At 33.7% G+C, this 18,706-nt stretch overlaps 1 pseudogene; it reads left to right on the forward strand.

Moving 5' to 3' along the window:
* The window catches only part of LOC149560899 (uncharacterized), a 54,113-nt pseudogene extending 38,936 nt beyond the window's left edge, over window positions 1-15,177 (forward strand).
* The last annotated feature ends 3,529 nt before the right edge of the window (window positions 15,178-18,706 follow it).

Consider the following 18,706-nt stretch of genomic DNA (forward strand, 5'->3'; position numbering starts at 1 on the left):
ATTTTCCAGCGGAGTATTCTTACGAAATCTTCTTACTCACCGAGCAGCAATGGCTTCCGCAAGCACCAGCAGCAGCAAGGCAAAGAAAGGATCCGAAATGCTTGTGAAGGGAATAGAATGGAAGGCACCGACGTTCAAGCTTGTTCCTGCCATCGCTAAATCACTCGTCCCGCTTGGAGCTCAATCACAGATTCCTCCAAAGGTACTTCTAATCAATGATATTCGTACTCATTTCAAGTGTACTGTGCAAGAAATAGGGACACTAGATATGGATAGCACCCTAGCTGAGTTATGCATGGATGGAACCCTAAAACCTAAGTTCAAACATTTGGAAACCAAAGGCTTAACCCATATCCCGCACCTGCCAAGAAATTTCCAAGTGAAATGGGTGAGGTATATCTTGAGCCGAGTACATAATGGTCAGTTGTGGTTGGAACAACCAGTTTTGATAACCAAGAAGATGATTCACAAAATCACGGGTCTCCCAATGCTCAGCAAAGCCAAAACCACCAAAACCCTAGGACGGGATGAGTTACAGAAGAAAACCCAAGCTGAATGGGATGGCAGAGGTTTAAAACTCAACAATGTTTCAGATATAGAACTGAAATTTGGTATTTATGTTATTGCATACAAACTGTATAGTTCCAGCAGGCTGAATAGTGTACCTTGCGAGGCTATAGATTTGGCATATAAAATTGTAAAGAAAAATATGGAGTTTGACCTAGCTGATGTGCTATTAAAACAATTCAATAAAAACATGGACAGCATAAGGACTGCAAAGACAAACCCTTGTAAATTTGGTTCTTTGCTAGTTTGTTTATTTTTCTATGTACAAAAATTCTTTCCATCCAAAGGTACAGTTGTATGGAGGAAAGACACTCCAATTTTGTATCAAATAAATGAATTCATAGTAGAAATGGGTATGAATTTTGACAAAGTAATGGATAATTATTTTGAAGATTTCAAGGAAAGGATGAACAACAGATTTAGAATACCTCCAAAACTTGTTGAAGAGTATAAGGATGATGTATGTTTCATGGTTGACTGTGACAAGGTATACATACAGGCAGTTAGACCCCGAGTTGCTTGGGTGAAACCTCTTCCATATGAGGTAAATATTGATGAAACAAGGGATATCATTGAAGCACTGGTAAATGAGCCAGTAGACCCAAGGCAAAAAATTTTTGGTACTTATGATGAAGCAAAGGCCAGAATTGAACTGGAAATCAAAATTCCACAGGCCATCAGCAAAGGAAAAAGGAAAATGGCCAAACTGAAAATTGAAATGAGTTCTCTTATGGTCACCAAGGGAAAAGGTGAAGATAAAGAAAGTGAAGAAGAAGAAGAAGGAGAAAAAGAATCAGAAAAAGAGCAACCGGCAAAGAAGAAAGGCAAGGTAATCATTACCAAGCCCAAGAAGCAGCCTACTGCGATATTCACTCGGAGAACGAGAAAAGGTATTCAAGAACCTGTATTGGTCAAACCTGCACCTACATTCGAGCAAAGGCTCAAATCATTGGAAGAAGGAGCTGGCATTGCAAATTTCAAGGCATTGAGATTTGAGACAAGGACTGATGCAGAGAAAATGCGAATTGAGGAACTGATACTTAACAAAATGGGAAAATGGAAATACTTCCCGGACCAGATTGCTCCTCATATCTCTAAAGAACTACTGGAGAGAGTACAGCCAAGATGGGAGTTAGCCACCAAGAGGGTAAAAGATATATATGAGCAATCCCTGAAGAATCTTCAGCCTAGTCTCACTGGAGCAGAGGTAAAATTTGAATTGAAAACCTATAAAGGTAAAATGATGATCAGATTCCACACTTGTTTGGTTTTGATCAAAGATATAGAGCATATTGTAAATGCTGCTACAAACATGTGGAAAAACATCTATCATCTACATAAGCCCAGTGTAGACCCAGTAGAAATAAAGGATGATGACAGCGGCAGCAGCAGTGATGAATCAGATAGCACTCCATCTATCACAGTTACACTAGGAGAGTTGCATGCAATGATGGAAGAGAAAGAGGAAGAAGAGAAAGAGGAAGAAGTTGAAGAGGAAGATAAGGAGGATGATACGGTAAAAATTGCAGCAGCAGTTATTGCATCCCTTCCTCACTCCCCAGCCAAACTTGTGACATCATCAAGGTTGGAGTCAGCTTCAGCAGGTTCATCTACACCAGATTTACCATCTACACCTACCATATCTCAGCTCCAGGTATCATCAGTAGAAGTGACTACCACTTCATCTACCGAGCTGCATCCCTCTTCGACTACCGAGCTGCACCCCTTTTCATCTACCGAGTTAGCCTCCTCGACTCCATCATCATCAGTTGGTATTGCTGTAAGTTCTCAAATTTTGACAACTCAAATTTGTTCTACAATTTTGTTGCCATCTACTTTAGGCACAATGAGCTCAGATACTATATTACCGAGTGTATCACCATTTTTGGCCAGCACTCAAATTTTTGACCCTGTACATACTTCTATTGGCACTCAAACCTCAAGCATCCCAGTTTTTACTGCTTTTCCTTCTATCTCTACTGTTGTGTCTATTCCAAAGGTCAAATGAGTCATCTCAGAAGTCAAAAAAAAGCAGCCATTAAGACTTATGATCACTGGAAAGGAAATTCCTGAAGACATTGATTTGGACACAGAGATAATAATTCCAAAGATTGACTTTGATAATGCTACCATTGAAGAAATGAGGTATGCTAGTCAACTTATTGAGAAAAAGGCTACTCAGATGTAGTTAAGATCAGAAAGGGATAAGGAATATAGGATAATTGAGGAAGCCCGGAACATAATTACTGAGGCTATAGGTGTTGATGTTGATACTTCTCAACACATTTTGATTCAACTGGAAGAGGTAGTTAATAAATTCAATGAAGATGCCTCCGGACAAGAAAAGCTAATTGAGCGTGCAGAAAAGAAATTTGATAATAAGGTATTAGGGCACATTGCCCAAAACATTGCAATAAATCAGGTTGCATTAACCTCAGTTTTGGCAGATATGGAAAATTCTTTTAATAATGTAACATCTCTTTTTGTTAAGCTTTGTGATGTTACCGAGTACACTAAAGGAATAAGAGAGAAACTAAATAAAATTGATGAAGATCTAAAGGTAAGCGCACAGAACTTGAAGCTTGAACCCAGTTCAAGCTCATCTCATCACCTCAGAATCAAATTTTTGTCAGAGAAGCAGGCAGAGCTATTGAGGGAAGAGGCAAGGATCCGATCTACATTAATAGATATCCAAAACATGATCCTTCCCATCATGGATTCAATGCAGAAGCATATTGCACATTCAAAGACATTAATCCATGATAATAACTTCTTCATTGCAGATCATGTGATTGAACTTTCGGCTGAAGTTCAAATAGCTCTTTCCACCTCCAAAATTTTGCAAGAGAATTGGGATAAGACTCTCCAGCTTATTCTCCAAGTACATTCAGAGTTCATCTCTCATTTTGGTGTTTCTATATAAGTATATATATTCTTTTATTCTTTGGCATTATTGTCAAAAAGGGGGAGATTATTGTTGGATATGTATACTATGGGTGAATAAGTGTTTTCAGAAAAATTGTACAAAGGAAGAGATATACAACTCATGTAAATAATGTATGTACATTCTATGGGGGAGTTGTATATAACAAAGCTATTCTATGGGGGAGTTGTATATAACGAAGCTATGTATATTCAGAATCAATCATCAGCATGTCAGATAAATTTTGTCTCATAAGTGTTTTTGTCACTAATGCCAAAGGGGGAGATTGTTGGCATTATAATACATTTTTGTCATTAGTTACAACACTTATTGGATTCTAAATGCTTACCGAGCTCTCACCGGAAGCCAATCTTTACCTAGTTCTCAGTGTTTACTGAGTAATCAAGGTGAACAAAGAAGTCAGTTTTCACCGAGTAATCAAGGTGAACAAAGAAGTCAGTGTTTACCGAGTAATCAAGGTGAACAAAGAAGTCAGTGTTTACCGAGTGTTCAAGGTAAAGAATGGAATCAGTTTTGACTGAGTGAAGATGTACTAAGATGTAACCAAGAACTTCATGATAATCGAGCTCCTGAGGTTATCAAGGAAATTAATTTTTTATCGAGCTCAGACGGATATCAAGGAAACTAACTATCACCGAGTCACAAGGTTCTATCAAGTGTTTCCTATGATCACCGAGCTACAGTTCAGATAGAAGTATTCACCGAGTGACATCTCTTCTACTGAGTCTCCAGTGGTTACCGAGTTCAGAACTACTCGAAGTGTTTAGTATGGACCATGCCTTCACTTCTACCGAGTGCATGACAATGCCGAGTAACGTAGTGGATGCCGAGTATCAGAAGGACACCGAGTCAGTTCAGTGAACCCGAGTTTTTACCTTGGGCCGACTTTGTATAGAGATTTGCACTTGTTGTTTTGGCCGACCTTGCATGTATTGTTTAGCCGACCTTGCATGTATTGTTTATATGGATGGTATATATATGCAATGTATTGTATCATTCAAATATAGTTGTTATGGCAATGGTAATGAATGAAAATGTGAAAGTGTAAAAGTGTGAAAGTGCGAAAGAAATACATGCGTGCGAAAGTATGTGGGCTGAATTGTGAAGATATTCAGCAGGTCGAGTTTTGGAGCAGAAAAGTTTTATCTATCACATCAAGGTGAATCAGAGCATAGCAGATCTTATCAGCAATCAGTTGTAATCAGATCCACTGTTTCATTCTAACAAGTGAATCAGTTTTTTTGTAAATCTTTTAACAAGGTAGACTTAACAGTCTTTTGTAAATCTCCTAACAGAGTGCATACTTTATTGTATGTTTGGAAATCCTCTAACAAGGTGGATCTAGCAATCCTTTGTGCTCCTAATAGGGCAGATCACCAGAAGTGGTCATTGTAAGCCTTAACCGGCCAACTTCATACTGCAGTAACGAAGCTTGTGGGTTTCATCCCCACCCCAGTTTTACTTTCTATTTGGAAGGTTTCTGGGTCACCAAATCTGTGTGTTCAAGTGTTGCAAATGATTTTGTTTCATGCTTACAGTAGGTTACTTGGATGAATGGTGAATATATCAGCATACAGTTTTATTGTTTAAAATTTTAGAAGTTACTGATTCACCCCTCCCGTCTCAGTAACTTATCATATCTTGAATATTTCCAACAGGACTTGGCCTCCTATAGTGACAAATTTGTTAGAAAATTGTGTTGGTTGGTGGTATATTTGCCAGAAAGTATGTGTCGCCAGATATATGTGAGCTACTCTTCGATAAAATAAAATATTCCCTACGAATATTCTCTACAAGGGCCTAGGTTTCACTGCTCGGTTCCTACAAAAAAAATTTAAAAAAATAGAATTTCAAAAATAATTAAAGAGAAGAATAAAATTCAAATTTGAAATATAAACCAACAAGTCTAATAAATGACCATACTAGAATTGCAAATCGGGCTTTCGAGTGTTGGTTTGCAAAAAAAATTTGCCTCAAAATTGACTTTGGCCAATATAAGCAAATTATAGTCAATTTTCACTGAATCAATGTTCTGGATATAATGGCAAGGTCTATTTTGGCTCTAGATGCTCCTAATGTCTGCGGATACTTCAGCTCTTGGTGGAGGTGCTAAAGCAAGAATGGTCTCGAACAACTATGTGAAGAGAATCTCCCCAAGCTCTGATACCATGTAAGAATTTTCCTTAGGGAAAAATTCACCCAAGATCAAGGAACTTAAGCACAGGCACAATAGTAGACCGAAAGAGTATGATCAAAATAACGTTATGATATTCAATTCAATGTGAAAGTACTCTATATAAAGGCCTATATATAAAGACCTCTGGAATGCTTCTAGAATGCCTAGGAATCAACATACTAATAAGTCTTACAACCAAGCACATGTCCACCAGAAGTGGATTATCCTCGATTAAGCATAGGAGTAAGTGCATTGATGAGAGGATAAGCCTACAAAGGTGTAGCATGCATAATTATGTTGTAGACACCATGTGCTTAATTAAGAGTACAAATAACTATGTTGTCTACATGACAACTTAGTTAATTATGTAGACTCTAGTGTTGTAGACACCATGTGTTGAATTAGAGTTGCTTACTCTAGTGTTGTCAACATGAAAACTCATAAGAGTACATAAACTCCTAAGTGTCTCACCTAAGAAATAATAAAATAATGCATTGACCTAACTAAAATTAAGTAAAGTGTAATAAGTAAATACTTATTTACACCAACACTTTTAAAAAAACCACTTCCTTTTAATGTCAATGTTGTTAGAAATCCTCACTTTTTCTTTTCAAGTTGTAATTCCTCTTGGACTACAAAAATGAGTCAAGAATCTTCTTCGACAACATCTTGTTAGTAAACAAAATAGTTGACACCTATTTCCCGATGCTCATAAATATGGGACAAAGGACAACTTGATTTGTAATGAAGATGGGATTTTGGAGCAAGATGCATGGAAAATTTCTAGGAAGACTGTAATTGAAAGCATTCTTAAGCACAGGAGTATTGAAATTCGGAATAAGCAGTGAGTCTGGTAGGTTTCAGTGTCATTTTACTTGAAAATCAAATATATATAATTTGAAAATAAGATGTTAAAGTAACTACTTGTAAGTTGGTTAACATTCACAAGGTTGTAGAAGTGTTTCTTTTTTGCATTCCAAATTTTTTTTATGAAAATTATACTTCTTAACTAATTATTAATTTTTTGCTTAATTTCTTCTTTTTCCTATTCCTATGCCTTTGAGCATGAAGGAAATATAATCCTTTCTACGATCTCTACAATGAAGTGGGAAAATAACAAATGATAACTCCTCTAATACCTTGTTCATTGGTTTGATTTCCTAAGTTGTGCTTTGGTTTAGCATTGCAAATGTTGCAATCCTTTTAAATGACTTCTGCAATGAAGTGACAAAAGAGCATGTGACTAACTTTTGTGATAGCTTGTTTACTAGCTATTTTTCCTAAATTATGTTTTGAATTATCACTGCACACATTATTTTATGGCAAAGTAGGCTTATAATTTATAAGCTCTTTTTTGGGGGTCTAGTCTATCAGCTTAGAACTAATAGTTTTGTTTTTAAAATGTAATAATGATTGTGGGTTTTAAATAGAATATGATACCATCTATTAAGTTTGACATATAGTATTTTTGGGTTTTATGATGAGTTTTATATAGAAGATGATTGTACCTATCAATTTTGATATATAGTATTTTTGGATATTATTGTAGCATAACCTAGAACATGGAATAATATGAAAGTGATAGATGACAATGTTATATTGTGGAAAGATGAATTAAATCATTTCATTATACTGGAAAACCTTGAAGGCTAGAAGATGCTAAAATTCCAAAAAAGCATCCCTTCTTACAAGGAAAAATATGCATTTCTGGAAGGTGTTGCAAGAAATTAGGTTTGTTTACTAAGGTTTCTCTGACCTAGGTTATGGTGCATTTTGTTTAATATCTAATCTTTCATTTTGTATGCTTTGATTTAACCAGCCCGTGTTGATAATGATTCGGCTTTCCTCCATAGTAATTGGTTAACCTTGAAAAGTGCACTTACTGTGTGTTTAGAAGGACAACTGTCCTTACAAGTAAATGAATAATGTTTCCTTTCTCCAATGACATCTTTCAATATTTTTGAATTATGTGGTAAGCTTGAGAATTGAATTGAGCATGAGTATGATTGTTGTTTGAAATACATGATTGTTCATACTAGAAAAATTTTACGTACTTTTCTCACCACCAGTGGTTGGGATTGCCTTTATACTTGTTTACACTTGAACAAAATTTATGATGTTTAGGTTGAGTCTATCATGAAATTAGATAATTTTGGGTGTTGATCAATGAGCACTTACCATATCTGGTATGCAAATAAATTAAAGTCTTTATTCTTTATAGTAGTTAGTCATCATATTGTTTTCTATTGAATTTTCTTCTTTCCTACTATGCATTTGCTACTTTCCTACCCATTTCTACCTTGTTTTGATAATATAATTTTCTAGCTGATGCCAAAGCTGTAAATGTTGCTAACTAGCAATACAAGTATAATGGGGTATTCTTAGTCTCCTCTATCTAATTTAGGTTAGTTTATACTTTATAAATTAGTTTTATTTTATTTTTCTCTCATTTGTTGGCTCATTATAATTCATTTTCCCCTTTAAAAGATGTTTTCAAATCTTTGTTGGTTATTGCATAGCTCTAGGCCCTTAGATTAACATGGATGGAACTTTTAGCAATAGTTTATGAAGGACTTTTCCATCTGAAATTGAAGAAAAAATCAAATCCAATTTTACAAAGAAACTAATTTAGTTGGTGCAAAGGACTCCTAAGTAGGCCTATAGCCAATAGGTAAGTCACACATCAGTTTGTGCAAAAATAGAATTTGAAAATTGTGAATAATATTACCATGGTAAGAGCTATGGCAACAACCTTTTGGATGAGCCTTGCTCCTAAGATTAATTTTTGTTAAGGTTATCGACATCCTCTAGCAAGAAATGGCTCACAAAGTGGCACTCCTTTCATCTAATTAGATTGTAACATAACTTTGCAAATAGTTTTTTGCAAGATGATTTGAAATAATTTTGAATTTCCCATACTTGTATAGGGATTTTAAATAATTACAAATACCCTATACTTGTATAGGGATTTTAATAATTTTGAATTACCTATACAAGCATCAGGAATTCAAAATTATTAGATAACATACACTTTCATTGTCATATATCCATAGTTGGCAAACTCTGACTTGCCAGACTTGATAGACCCTTAAAATGTCATTTATCAATTCAATAAATTATTAAAGTTTTTTAGAAACACATTGTTTTGGAAATTTTAGTGATAAACAATGTATCCAATGAGTCCATAAATGTGTACAAAAGTGTTTTCTATTAAATATGAATAGTTGAGTAAAAATTGAGTATAAAATCATATTGTCATGTGGAAAACTAATAAAATAGGTATTTGAGAAGTACTATGAATTTATGATTGTTTCCTTTGAAAATCATCATCATTATTTATAAATTACAAACTACAAAATACAATATTTTCAATTTCCTTGTCTGTAATTTAGTGAGATCTTGGGGAGGGGTTGAGTTCTAATTCTTGGAGTCTACTATATACCATATATCTATGTTTGATAAATTTTAAAAAAAAGGCAAGCTACCCCTTCTTAAGTTAGATTTGGTGGTATTCTTGTGTGTAACTTCACAAGAGAAAGGCTCAATTTTGAGTCTATTTCCACCTATACTCATAAAGTTTCTTGAAACAATATTAATTTTCCCAACCTAAACTTTAGAAATTAGATAGAAGATAGATCAATACTTTGTAAGAGAGTTGTCAAAACCTTATAATCAATCTTCTCATGATTATCAATAAAATTTCCTTGGTACCATCACAGTATTTTGACATTTTTTATCATCTCACATTATATAGATCACAATCTAGTATACTTTAAGCCTTTTCAATTCTTACCTTTCATTTCTACTCTCCAAGGGTAGCTATTTCTACCAGTCATTTACAAATAATTATTTAGATATTTTTTTGTCACCTGACTAAAAAAATAGATTTTTTTGTGTTGGGTTTACTTAATATTTTTTAATACTATAGATTAATGGAATACATAGCTTAAGTTATATTATTTTCTTAGTGTTTTTCTTAAAGCAAATGGACATGCACAATGTAACTTAAGTGTTGTTGTTTTCAGGTTAATGAGGGCAATCACAAACATGTTATCAATCAGGCAAGTCTTATTTCTAAATGCTCTGTTTATTATGCATCATTAGGGGATTTTTTTTATTGTTTTGCATAATGTGTCATGTGACATGAAATGCACTTTTTCCATGTATAGCAATGACATATTTGATACATGAAGTATGTAGATATTGAGGGATAATCCAACATCTGCTGAGGCACTAATTGGAAGAGGAATTGCATATGCATTTCAAAGAAAGCTTGAAAATGCAATTTCAGATTTTTTTAAGGTTGAAAAGTAAACACTACATACTATCATCCAATTGAGTATTCTTATTGTCACTATGTTGAATGATTTAATTTTTTGGTTTTGCATTGGTAAGGCAACACAACCAAATCCATCAACTGGTGAGACTTGGAAAAGATGTGGGCAGGCAAGAGCAACATTAGGAGAAAACAAAGAGGTAATAATCTATTTTTTTAATATATTTAAACCAACTTGTCTCTGCTATAGCATAGCAATTTCATTGCTCAATTTACTTTTTAAAAATGAATACGAAATTTTTGGGTCCTTTATGGAGAGATTGGAGATGGAGTAATATGATGCCCTTCTAGTGACATGTGACTAAAACTAAAAGCCTATACAACAAGTTTTAGCGCAAGTGTCCCATCTTCTTGAATTGAACAATGATTTAGGTACTCAAGATTGAAGATTGATGGTTGGTTTAGGTGTGAATTTTTTGAGATGAATTCAAGTTTAAAATTGAGTAAGAAAGGGCTCACTAATGTGATGTCTATAACAACAAGAAATAGTTGATGTTTCTCCATGCTTCTTGTATGGAAAACAAATTACTTAATTCTTTTGGATAACAATGGGATGACAAAATTATAACTAGTGGAGGTTCTATTACTCACTTCTATCTGGCGAGAATGCTCAAGAGTGAGACATTTTATAAGTAATTAGTTTTGATCATGAGTTCTCAAAGATACATTGCCCCAGCAAATTAAAAAAACTGATACTATTTCAATGTGTTGCTAACTTGGTATCTTAAAGCTACAGTATAAAATTTTTTAGAAGCTTCCTATTTTTTTTGGTTGAAACAAGATAAGTTATTTATATTCATATTTCTTAAGTATTCACTAGATGACTCACATATCTACCTACAATCTCAGGAATTTCGTTAACATAGGCCAAAATGAGCTTCCACATATCAAAAACAAGGATGGATATGTCGTAGATATTACTCAAAATTCATATGTACAAAACAAGTTCATGCCTAGACAAAACCTTCTTGTGGCCATTTTTTGATTTATGAAAATAATATTTGAAGATCTTAACTATGAAAGAAAAAAAACATTGATGACAACAAAGCTGACATCTTCACTATGACTAAAACAAATAAAAAACATTTGTAAGAAGATAACAGATGGACCTTAGCTCCAATTAGATGGTCCAAAAAAATCTTCTCTTTAATTTTTTTTCTTCATGAAAATGCATGTTTTCCAGGCTTTGCCATGGGCACACAGGGTTTATCCTCTAGGCGATGAATTTTCCCAGTTATGTCTTAGTTGTACGTGGAACAAACTTGTAATGTTGGGTATATATTCTAACACACCCAGTAGGGGCAAGAAATAGGAAAAGGCTATAACATAGGCCATTGTAAATTCTAAGTATCATTGAACATTACTCCAATTGCTTTCTCCTGGGTGGGTTTGTTCTTGTTTGTCTTAAATTCTATTTTTTGATGAGGCTTAATTCATCCATGATCCTATTTTTAGCTTCTCACTCTAATTATTTTCTCCTTAATTTACCAATATACCTACTTTATTAACCTTTCTACAAGTATTTAATACCATTTCTTTGCAAAAAAAAAAATTCCCTTAATCTTTTCAATGGAAGTGATTCGAAAAAAAAATTTGTTCTTAGTAAACATGCTCTTGGTCCTAGGCACTTTGTTGTTCTATTTGGGGGTTGACCTAAGCTATGGGACCTTTCAAGTTCAAACCCTACTTTCTAACAAAGTCACAACTTTGAGTTAAGACTACTAGAGCTTCCAACTAGATTGCCACTTTATTTGACAAGGGGAAAACATTAATTGAACCTTAGGTGTGAAAAGGAAAGTGACCGTTACAAACTTAACTTCTAAAAAACCAAAAAGAACTATAAATATGATTCATTTTCATTGACTTCTTGCATTGAATAATGTCCAGATTGTAGATTAGATAGAATCTCAAAGGGAACTCTCTAAAATTTGGAGATTCAATTTCATCAATGTGGCCTCCAATGAAAAGAGGGGGATTATTATCAATAGATTGGAGGAGAAACACAAGTTTGGCATCTTAATTCCAAATTATGAATGAAAATAGGGCACAAGCCATGTACCACTTTTTATGATAGAAACTGAAGTTGTGGGATTGGGAAGGCTCCCATCTCAACTAATGGGATAGGTTTTAGGATTAAACTAAGGACATAAATAAAAATTACATGCAAATATAACCAATATCATAAAATAATAGATCACACAAAATAGAACACAAGACACCAAGATTTAAAATGGTTCACCCAATCCCTCGGCTACGTCCACCAAATAGCAAGTCTAATATTATTAAGATCCAGTAATTACAACCTAATTACAATGTGTAATCCCTTATAGCTGAATATTGCTACAAGAACCAATTTTTGCATCACAACTATGAAACAATCCCTAACCCTAAGCCCCTTTATACAAGTATTTTTACCGCTTTAGGGTTATAATTAATAATTACATGTATAATACATATAATGCTTCCATGATTAGTCAACTGAACCTTGATAAGGAATTATGAAGTATGTACATTTCTTCCCTGATCAGTCACCACAATCTAACAATCTCCCACTTCGCGACTAATTAGGATCCACACTAAACAATAATAGGCCCTTCATTCCTTTCTTGCTACTATGTCCCATCCACATGCCCTAGATCTCTACAAAAATGGTCATTAGGAATCTTTCCCTTTATATACTACACAAAAAAAAATGAGAATGAAGGGAGGGGGTAAGCATTGGAATCATTTGTGTGAGAATATATTTCACTTAAGGATATAAGGCATAGAAAATTAAAGTTCCTTGATTCAAAAGTTTTTATACTTATTTTGGCAAGGTTTTTAATTTCATTTAAAATACAAATGGTAGATATTGCTGAACTATTTATATGCATTGAAGTCTACTTGCTATCAGTTTGAATATGGTTTGAAGAAAAATCATACTTTGTTTGGAAATCAATTCAAATTTGTGGGTGAAGAAAAATGGTAAGAACTATAATAGCTGACTCAAGAGGGTTTATCATGCCATAGAATTGAGCATTGATTTTTATACAAATTGTGTAAAAGATGACTAAATTACTTTTAATAAATCAGTTATGTACTTCACAGATTCAAAAGAATGTGAACTGGTAGTATGTATTCAGTTTTTTCGGTATTGGTTTTTTCATATCTTTGACTAAAATTGTATTTGATGGTGTTAGATGTATTAATTATAATCTACAATTTATATTCCTTGGTCCTAGGTATGTGATCCAAGACATGAGATAATTCCAGAATATCACTTTTGGTCATTTATTGACTTAGATTAGTTGAGACCTATTAAGTGTGTTTGGAATCAATTCATATAGGAAGGAATCGAGCCCACTTTTTGAAATATCAAACAATATTGGGGAAGAATATTCCTACAACATTTTATAATTGGACTCATGATATTTGAATTAAGCAATTAGATTTTTTCCTCTTGTCACTAACAATTTTGTAGTGCTTGGAATATGAAGATTTTTTTTATTCTCTAAGATTTCTAGTTGTATTTTTAGTCTCAATGTTACTTGCATCAAATACTTGATTACATGTTAGAGAAGGTACTGGTCTCCTCATCTCCTAATTTACAACTGAATTTACTGCAGTGAATTCAATAACAATTTTTACAGTATAAATAATCAAATTTTTAAATAAATGTATGATTCACATGTATGAAATAATCAAATTTCAAAAAAGGGGTCTACTATAAATTTTAGTTCAATTCCAATTTTCCATGAGGATCTTAATTTTTTCTTTATTATCTGCACTATTATTATTGAATCCTTGTTATATTTTGTTTGTTAGAGTAAGCAAAAAATTTAAGATTATTGAATTTTTTGAGTGATTTGTAACATGAATATGTTTGTGTGCACGGGCAAGATCGGAAGAGGTTGAGCATAGACTTAGTACTACCAGGCATCCAATGGTAGGCAGTAAATCAGCACCCTTGGCACCATCGATTCCTAGGAAGTTTGACAATGTTGACAAGATACAAGATACAAGCACATTAACATAGAAATCTACACACTTATGTTTTGCTAGTTCCAGTTGGTGGTGGAAGTGGAAATATAGCTGGTAGAGGAAGCAAGTTTACAAGACAATAGGTAGAACTGAGACTGTTGCCTCTTTGTGGCATACATCTCCATTATCACAATCCAATATTCAATGTACAAGATCAAAAAAGAATGAGTTGAATGTTGTTGAATTAGATAAAAACCTTCGTATTATTCATATATTGAGTCAAAATGGCATATCAAGAGGTCAACCACTTCCAAAAGAACCAAATATACGCATTCAACCAAGCATATTGCCTATGTCGACTTTAGTTGAAAGGATACCTATGGTAAGGTTTGAAATTCCAAATGCTTCTGATTCTAAGAGAATCAAATGACATGTTGTTTCAGGTCCATTGATAGGCAAGTTGTGGTCTAATTGGTCAAGTATACCTGGCAGTGGCCCATTGACATATAAGCATATAGAGTTCATTCAAATCTAGCCCTATCCTTCATTCCTCAATATCTCATTCTAGTGGTCCATCAAAATTCTCTCCCAATGTCTCACCTCCTAATCTATCTCCACCCCACAAAAGTACACTATATGAGCTTCCCAAGCCACCTATTAATTCAGTGAATCCCTTAAAGTCTTCTTAGATATCTAATATAACTCATTCAACACATTTTCTAGGTAAGAACAGTCAGGATAATTCAATGATACAAAAGCCTAGATCAATAATCCTAAAGGTTGCATCTCCATTGCCTCCACCTCCTCATGGTCTTGTAACTTGTAGTCTGTCTATACCACCAAGTGGTCCAAAGGGTCAATTTTTGTAGCTACCAAAGAGTACAAAAGTCTCAAAAACTATACAGCTTCTTGAGGAAGCTACTTCACCACCTTTAATGCCCATCCCCTTTCCTAACACTAGAGAAAAACAATCAAGTATAGATATTTCTGGCACATCTAGAGAATCATCAGAAGTGAGTATGATTTACAAGAATATGTATTCAATTTTCTTTTTCCTTGAAAGTTTCCTATTGAATCATATAAAGCATAGTGTGTGACTATGCCTTTATAATCTTTTAGATCTCAGAGTATTATGTAAATGGTAAAGTATATAGTTTACATGTAATTATTCGTACAAAGATTGAAGAAGTATGATATATCTACTTTGATGAGATAATGGGAGTTTCTATCTAATGTTTATGATATCATTGAATCTCGAACAATCAACCCTTAAGAATTTTAATCATAAGTATTCTAATAATTCAAGTCTTAGTTTAAGTATGAACATTTGGTTACTTGAAGAGGCAAATATGATTATCACCATCTCTGATTATTGTCCATCTTGTTTTTGTGATGATCTTGTTGTGACACTATCTATGACAAGGCTACGACAAGGCTCCTTAAGGGTTATGACAAGGCTCCTTAAGGGCTTGATTATGGTGTGTAAATATGAATAGATTTTATTGATGTCCTTTGAGAAGTAATTTAGTCTTCTTTAATTTTTTTGAGGAGGCATGATGGTAGAAGTGACATCAAACCATTTTGTCTCATGCAACAAATCACACTTCTTCATGTAACTTAATCAAACTTGCTAATTTGGTCAACTAATTATGTTTCCTTCAGTGGAAATCATGGATGCTTTCCTTAACATATGAGTTGTTGTTGTTTGTTATAAACAAATTCATTATGTATATCATCTTGATAAGTTAGCAAGCCACTTTTATCATTATGCTCAATCCATCCAATTGTAGACTATTGATTCCTCAATTGTCCAATGATCAATCAAACTTGTCCTAACTTGTGTATTAACTAAAAGCTTGATACATATCAAATTAGATATATAAGTGATATACAAATATGCATACAAGTCTGTTGAGAATCTCTATTGTATTATCTATTGATTCATATTGAGTTGAAGACATCTGCTATAGTCCTGACCTGTGTATTAACTGAAAGCTTGATATATATCAAAATAGATATACAAGTTATATACAAATATGCATACAAGTCTGTTGAGAATCTCTATTGTATTATCTACTAATTCATATCAAATTAAAGACATCTACTATAGTTCAACATATCGATCAAGGATCAGGTTTAGTATCACTATCCATATTCTAAGTATCAAGCTTTCACATGGATGATTTCTATTCATTGGGCTTTGTGTATTTACCTTTGATATAACTTGCTATCCATAGTTGCTGAGTTTTCTTATTTACCTTTCATATAACTTATTGTGCATATTTGCCTTTCATATAACTTGTTGTGCATAGTTGTCAAGTTTATCTTTCATATTACTTTCTATGCATATTTGTCAAGTTTACTTACACTATTTAATATTTTTTTCTCATCCCATAGCTTTTGTATTTCTCGTTCATGTGCTCTTTAATTTCTCTAAGCATGAAGCTTGTCTAAGGTGAGTCAACCATATGCTTGTACTCATTTTCATCTTTAGTTTTACCTTGAGATTTTTTATGCATTGTTTCCATAATGAAAACCTTCTCTCCAAATGAAAGAGTTGAGTAAGACCTATCATAAACTAAAACAAGCAATGGGTATTATTTTTTGCAGCAAATAGATGCATTGCCAAATCACTTGAAATTGGGGATGGATGTAGAGTTGTGTTTAAAAAAAACCTACAAAGAAGAAAGTTTAAGGCCAGAAGAAGAAGCCAACAACCTATTTCCTCCTAGGGCTATACATGTAATAGTTAAAGAGGATACAATGCTACTCCTAATTGAACATTGAAGAATTTCCTAGTCCATAGCCCTTAAATCAACAATGTTGACCAACTCAAGATTAGAAACCTTATTCAACATGCTTTCACTTATTTTTTCCACTTCAGCCTCTACATTAACACTCACATAGGGGATAGGAGCCCAATAAGAATATGAAGACCATCATTCTATGGTGCAAATTAATTGGTGATGAAGAGAACAATGAAGAAGTGCCCTCTCCATAGCCTGTACAACCATAATGTTAACCTCATGGAGATTAGAAACCTTATATTAATTGGTGTCTTTGACCCCAAAAAAATTGGTTGCATCTACATCACTCGCATAATTAATGGTGACCTATGCATAAAAGTCCAATTGTTCCATGCTATATCGAGTAATTGTTTCTTATCCAAGCCATTTAATTTGCAACCTTTTAAATCTTTGCAAAGATAAAGTTGGAGTAGAAGAATTTTTCTTCTCAAAGGTGTCCTTTGATTGTAAACTATCCATGAAAAAGATAATGGAATGGACACTTTACAGTCAAAGGACACCTTTGAAAAGAAAAATTCTCCTACTTTGACTTTATCATTGCAGAGATTTATAAAGTTACAAATTAAATGGCTTGGATAAGAAACAACCTTGTGATAAAAATGGGTTGATCTAACCATAACTTTCCATTGTGAACTTGGCTCAAGATAAATTTTATCCATTTTTCCAAAAAATCCCTTGGGATATGTGAAATATGCGTTAAGCCCTTGGCTTCCAAATGTTCATGTTCATGTTTTAGAACACCATTCAAACATAACTTATTTAATGCCTCATTCATCTCATGAGTACCTAGCTCTTGAATAGAAAAATGATAATATGAATGAATATCATACACAAATAGTTGGATCAAGTGCTCTTGTATTTGCCAGACTTATCTTGAAGTTTGGTGCCTTGTAATTACTTCCTTGAACCAACATTTCAACCCTTTCTTTGTTTTACTTCTTGAAGATGCCATGCTCAGTAGGGTTTTTGAAAACCCAATATTTCTCCAATAACAAATGCTTAATTCACTCGAGGGGTTCTAAAATCTCTTTGCACTATTAGCTCTATAAATTTTTTGTGAAAATAATGCCTTCAATTTATTGCTTTTAACAAATTTCCCTTTTATAATTTCCATTAATGCATAGTACATATACTTTCTTAGTGACAGTTTGTCTTCCACTTGGTTTAGCCTTTAATGCTTGACAAACATTCATAGCTCAGCAAAATCATAGCTCAGTGTCCACATACAGTGCTTTACTGTGTCACAACCTTTCATGGCAGGATCTTGTAACTTGACCTAGCTTAGTAAGGTCTTGAGTTTCTACAAGCACTTGGTGATCCTTGTGCATCTTGAATGCTAATAAGGATCTCTTCTTCTTGCTAGTTGAAATAGATGAAGGATGTATGCTTCAAAATCTTAGTTCTAGTTATTCTGATAGGGATTCAAGTTGAGATGGTTGAATCACCCAAATCTTGAGTGACATATGCTTCATGACTTGGGCTTGCATGCTCAGGAGATTTTGGTATCCATTGATGCTTCATCTTCTTTCTAATATTGCCAACTTTGGCTTTCTTTTCATCTTCAATTCTTCCTATGTTCATCTAGTTCTGTGAAAGATGTCCAAGTTTTGTACAAATAAAATATCTTCTAGTGGTGCCTCTTTTCCTCATGTGATGTTTCACACTTTTTTTCTAATGTGCCCAAATTCACCACAGTAGTGGCTTCTACACCATGTGTTGCAGTTCCATCCAAATATTGTTTTCACAATCTGTTATGTTGGATTCAATTTCTTGGTTTTGCATTTAGAAGATTTGTGTCCTTGTTTATCACAACTATAGCATTTCTCCATCAAACATAGATTTCTCATTGCATTCACTTTCTCAATGTCCATATAGGCTTATTGTAGTTCTACCATTTTCCATTGAATTTTGCTTTA

The sequence above is a fragment of the Cupressus sempervirens genome, chromosome 4 (assembly GCF_028749045.1).
Source record: "Cupressus sempervirens isolate cs-2001-9-10 chromosome 4, ASM2874904v1, whole genome shotgun sequence".
NCBI lineage: Eukaryota > Viridiplantae > Streptophyta > Pinopsida > Cupressales > Cupressaceae > Cupressus > Cupressus sempervirens.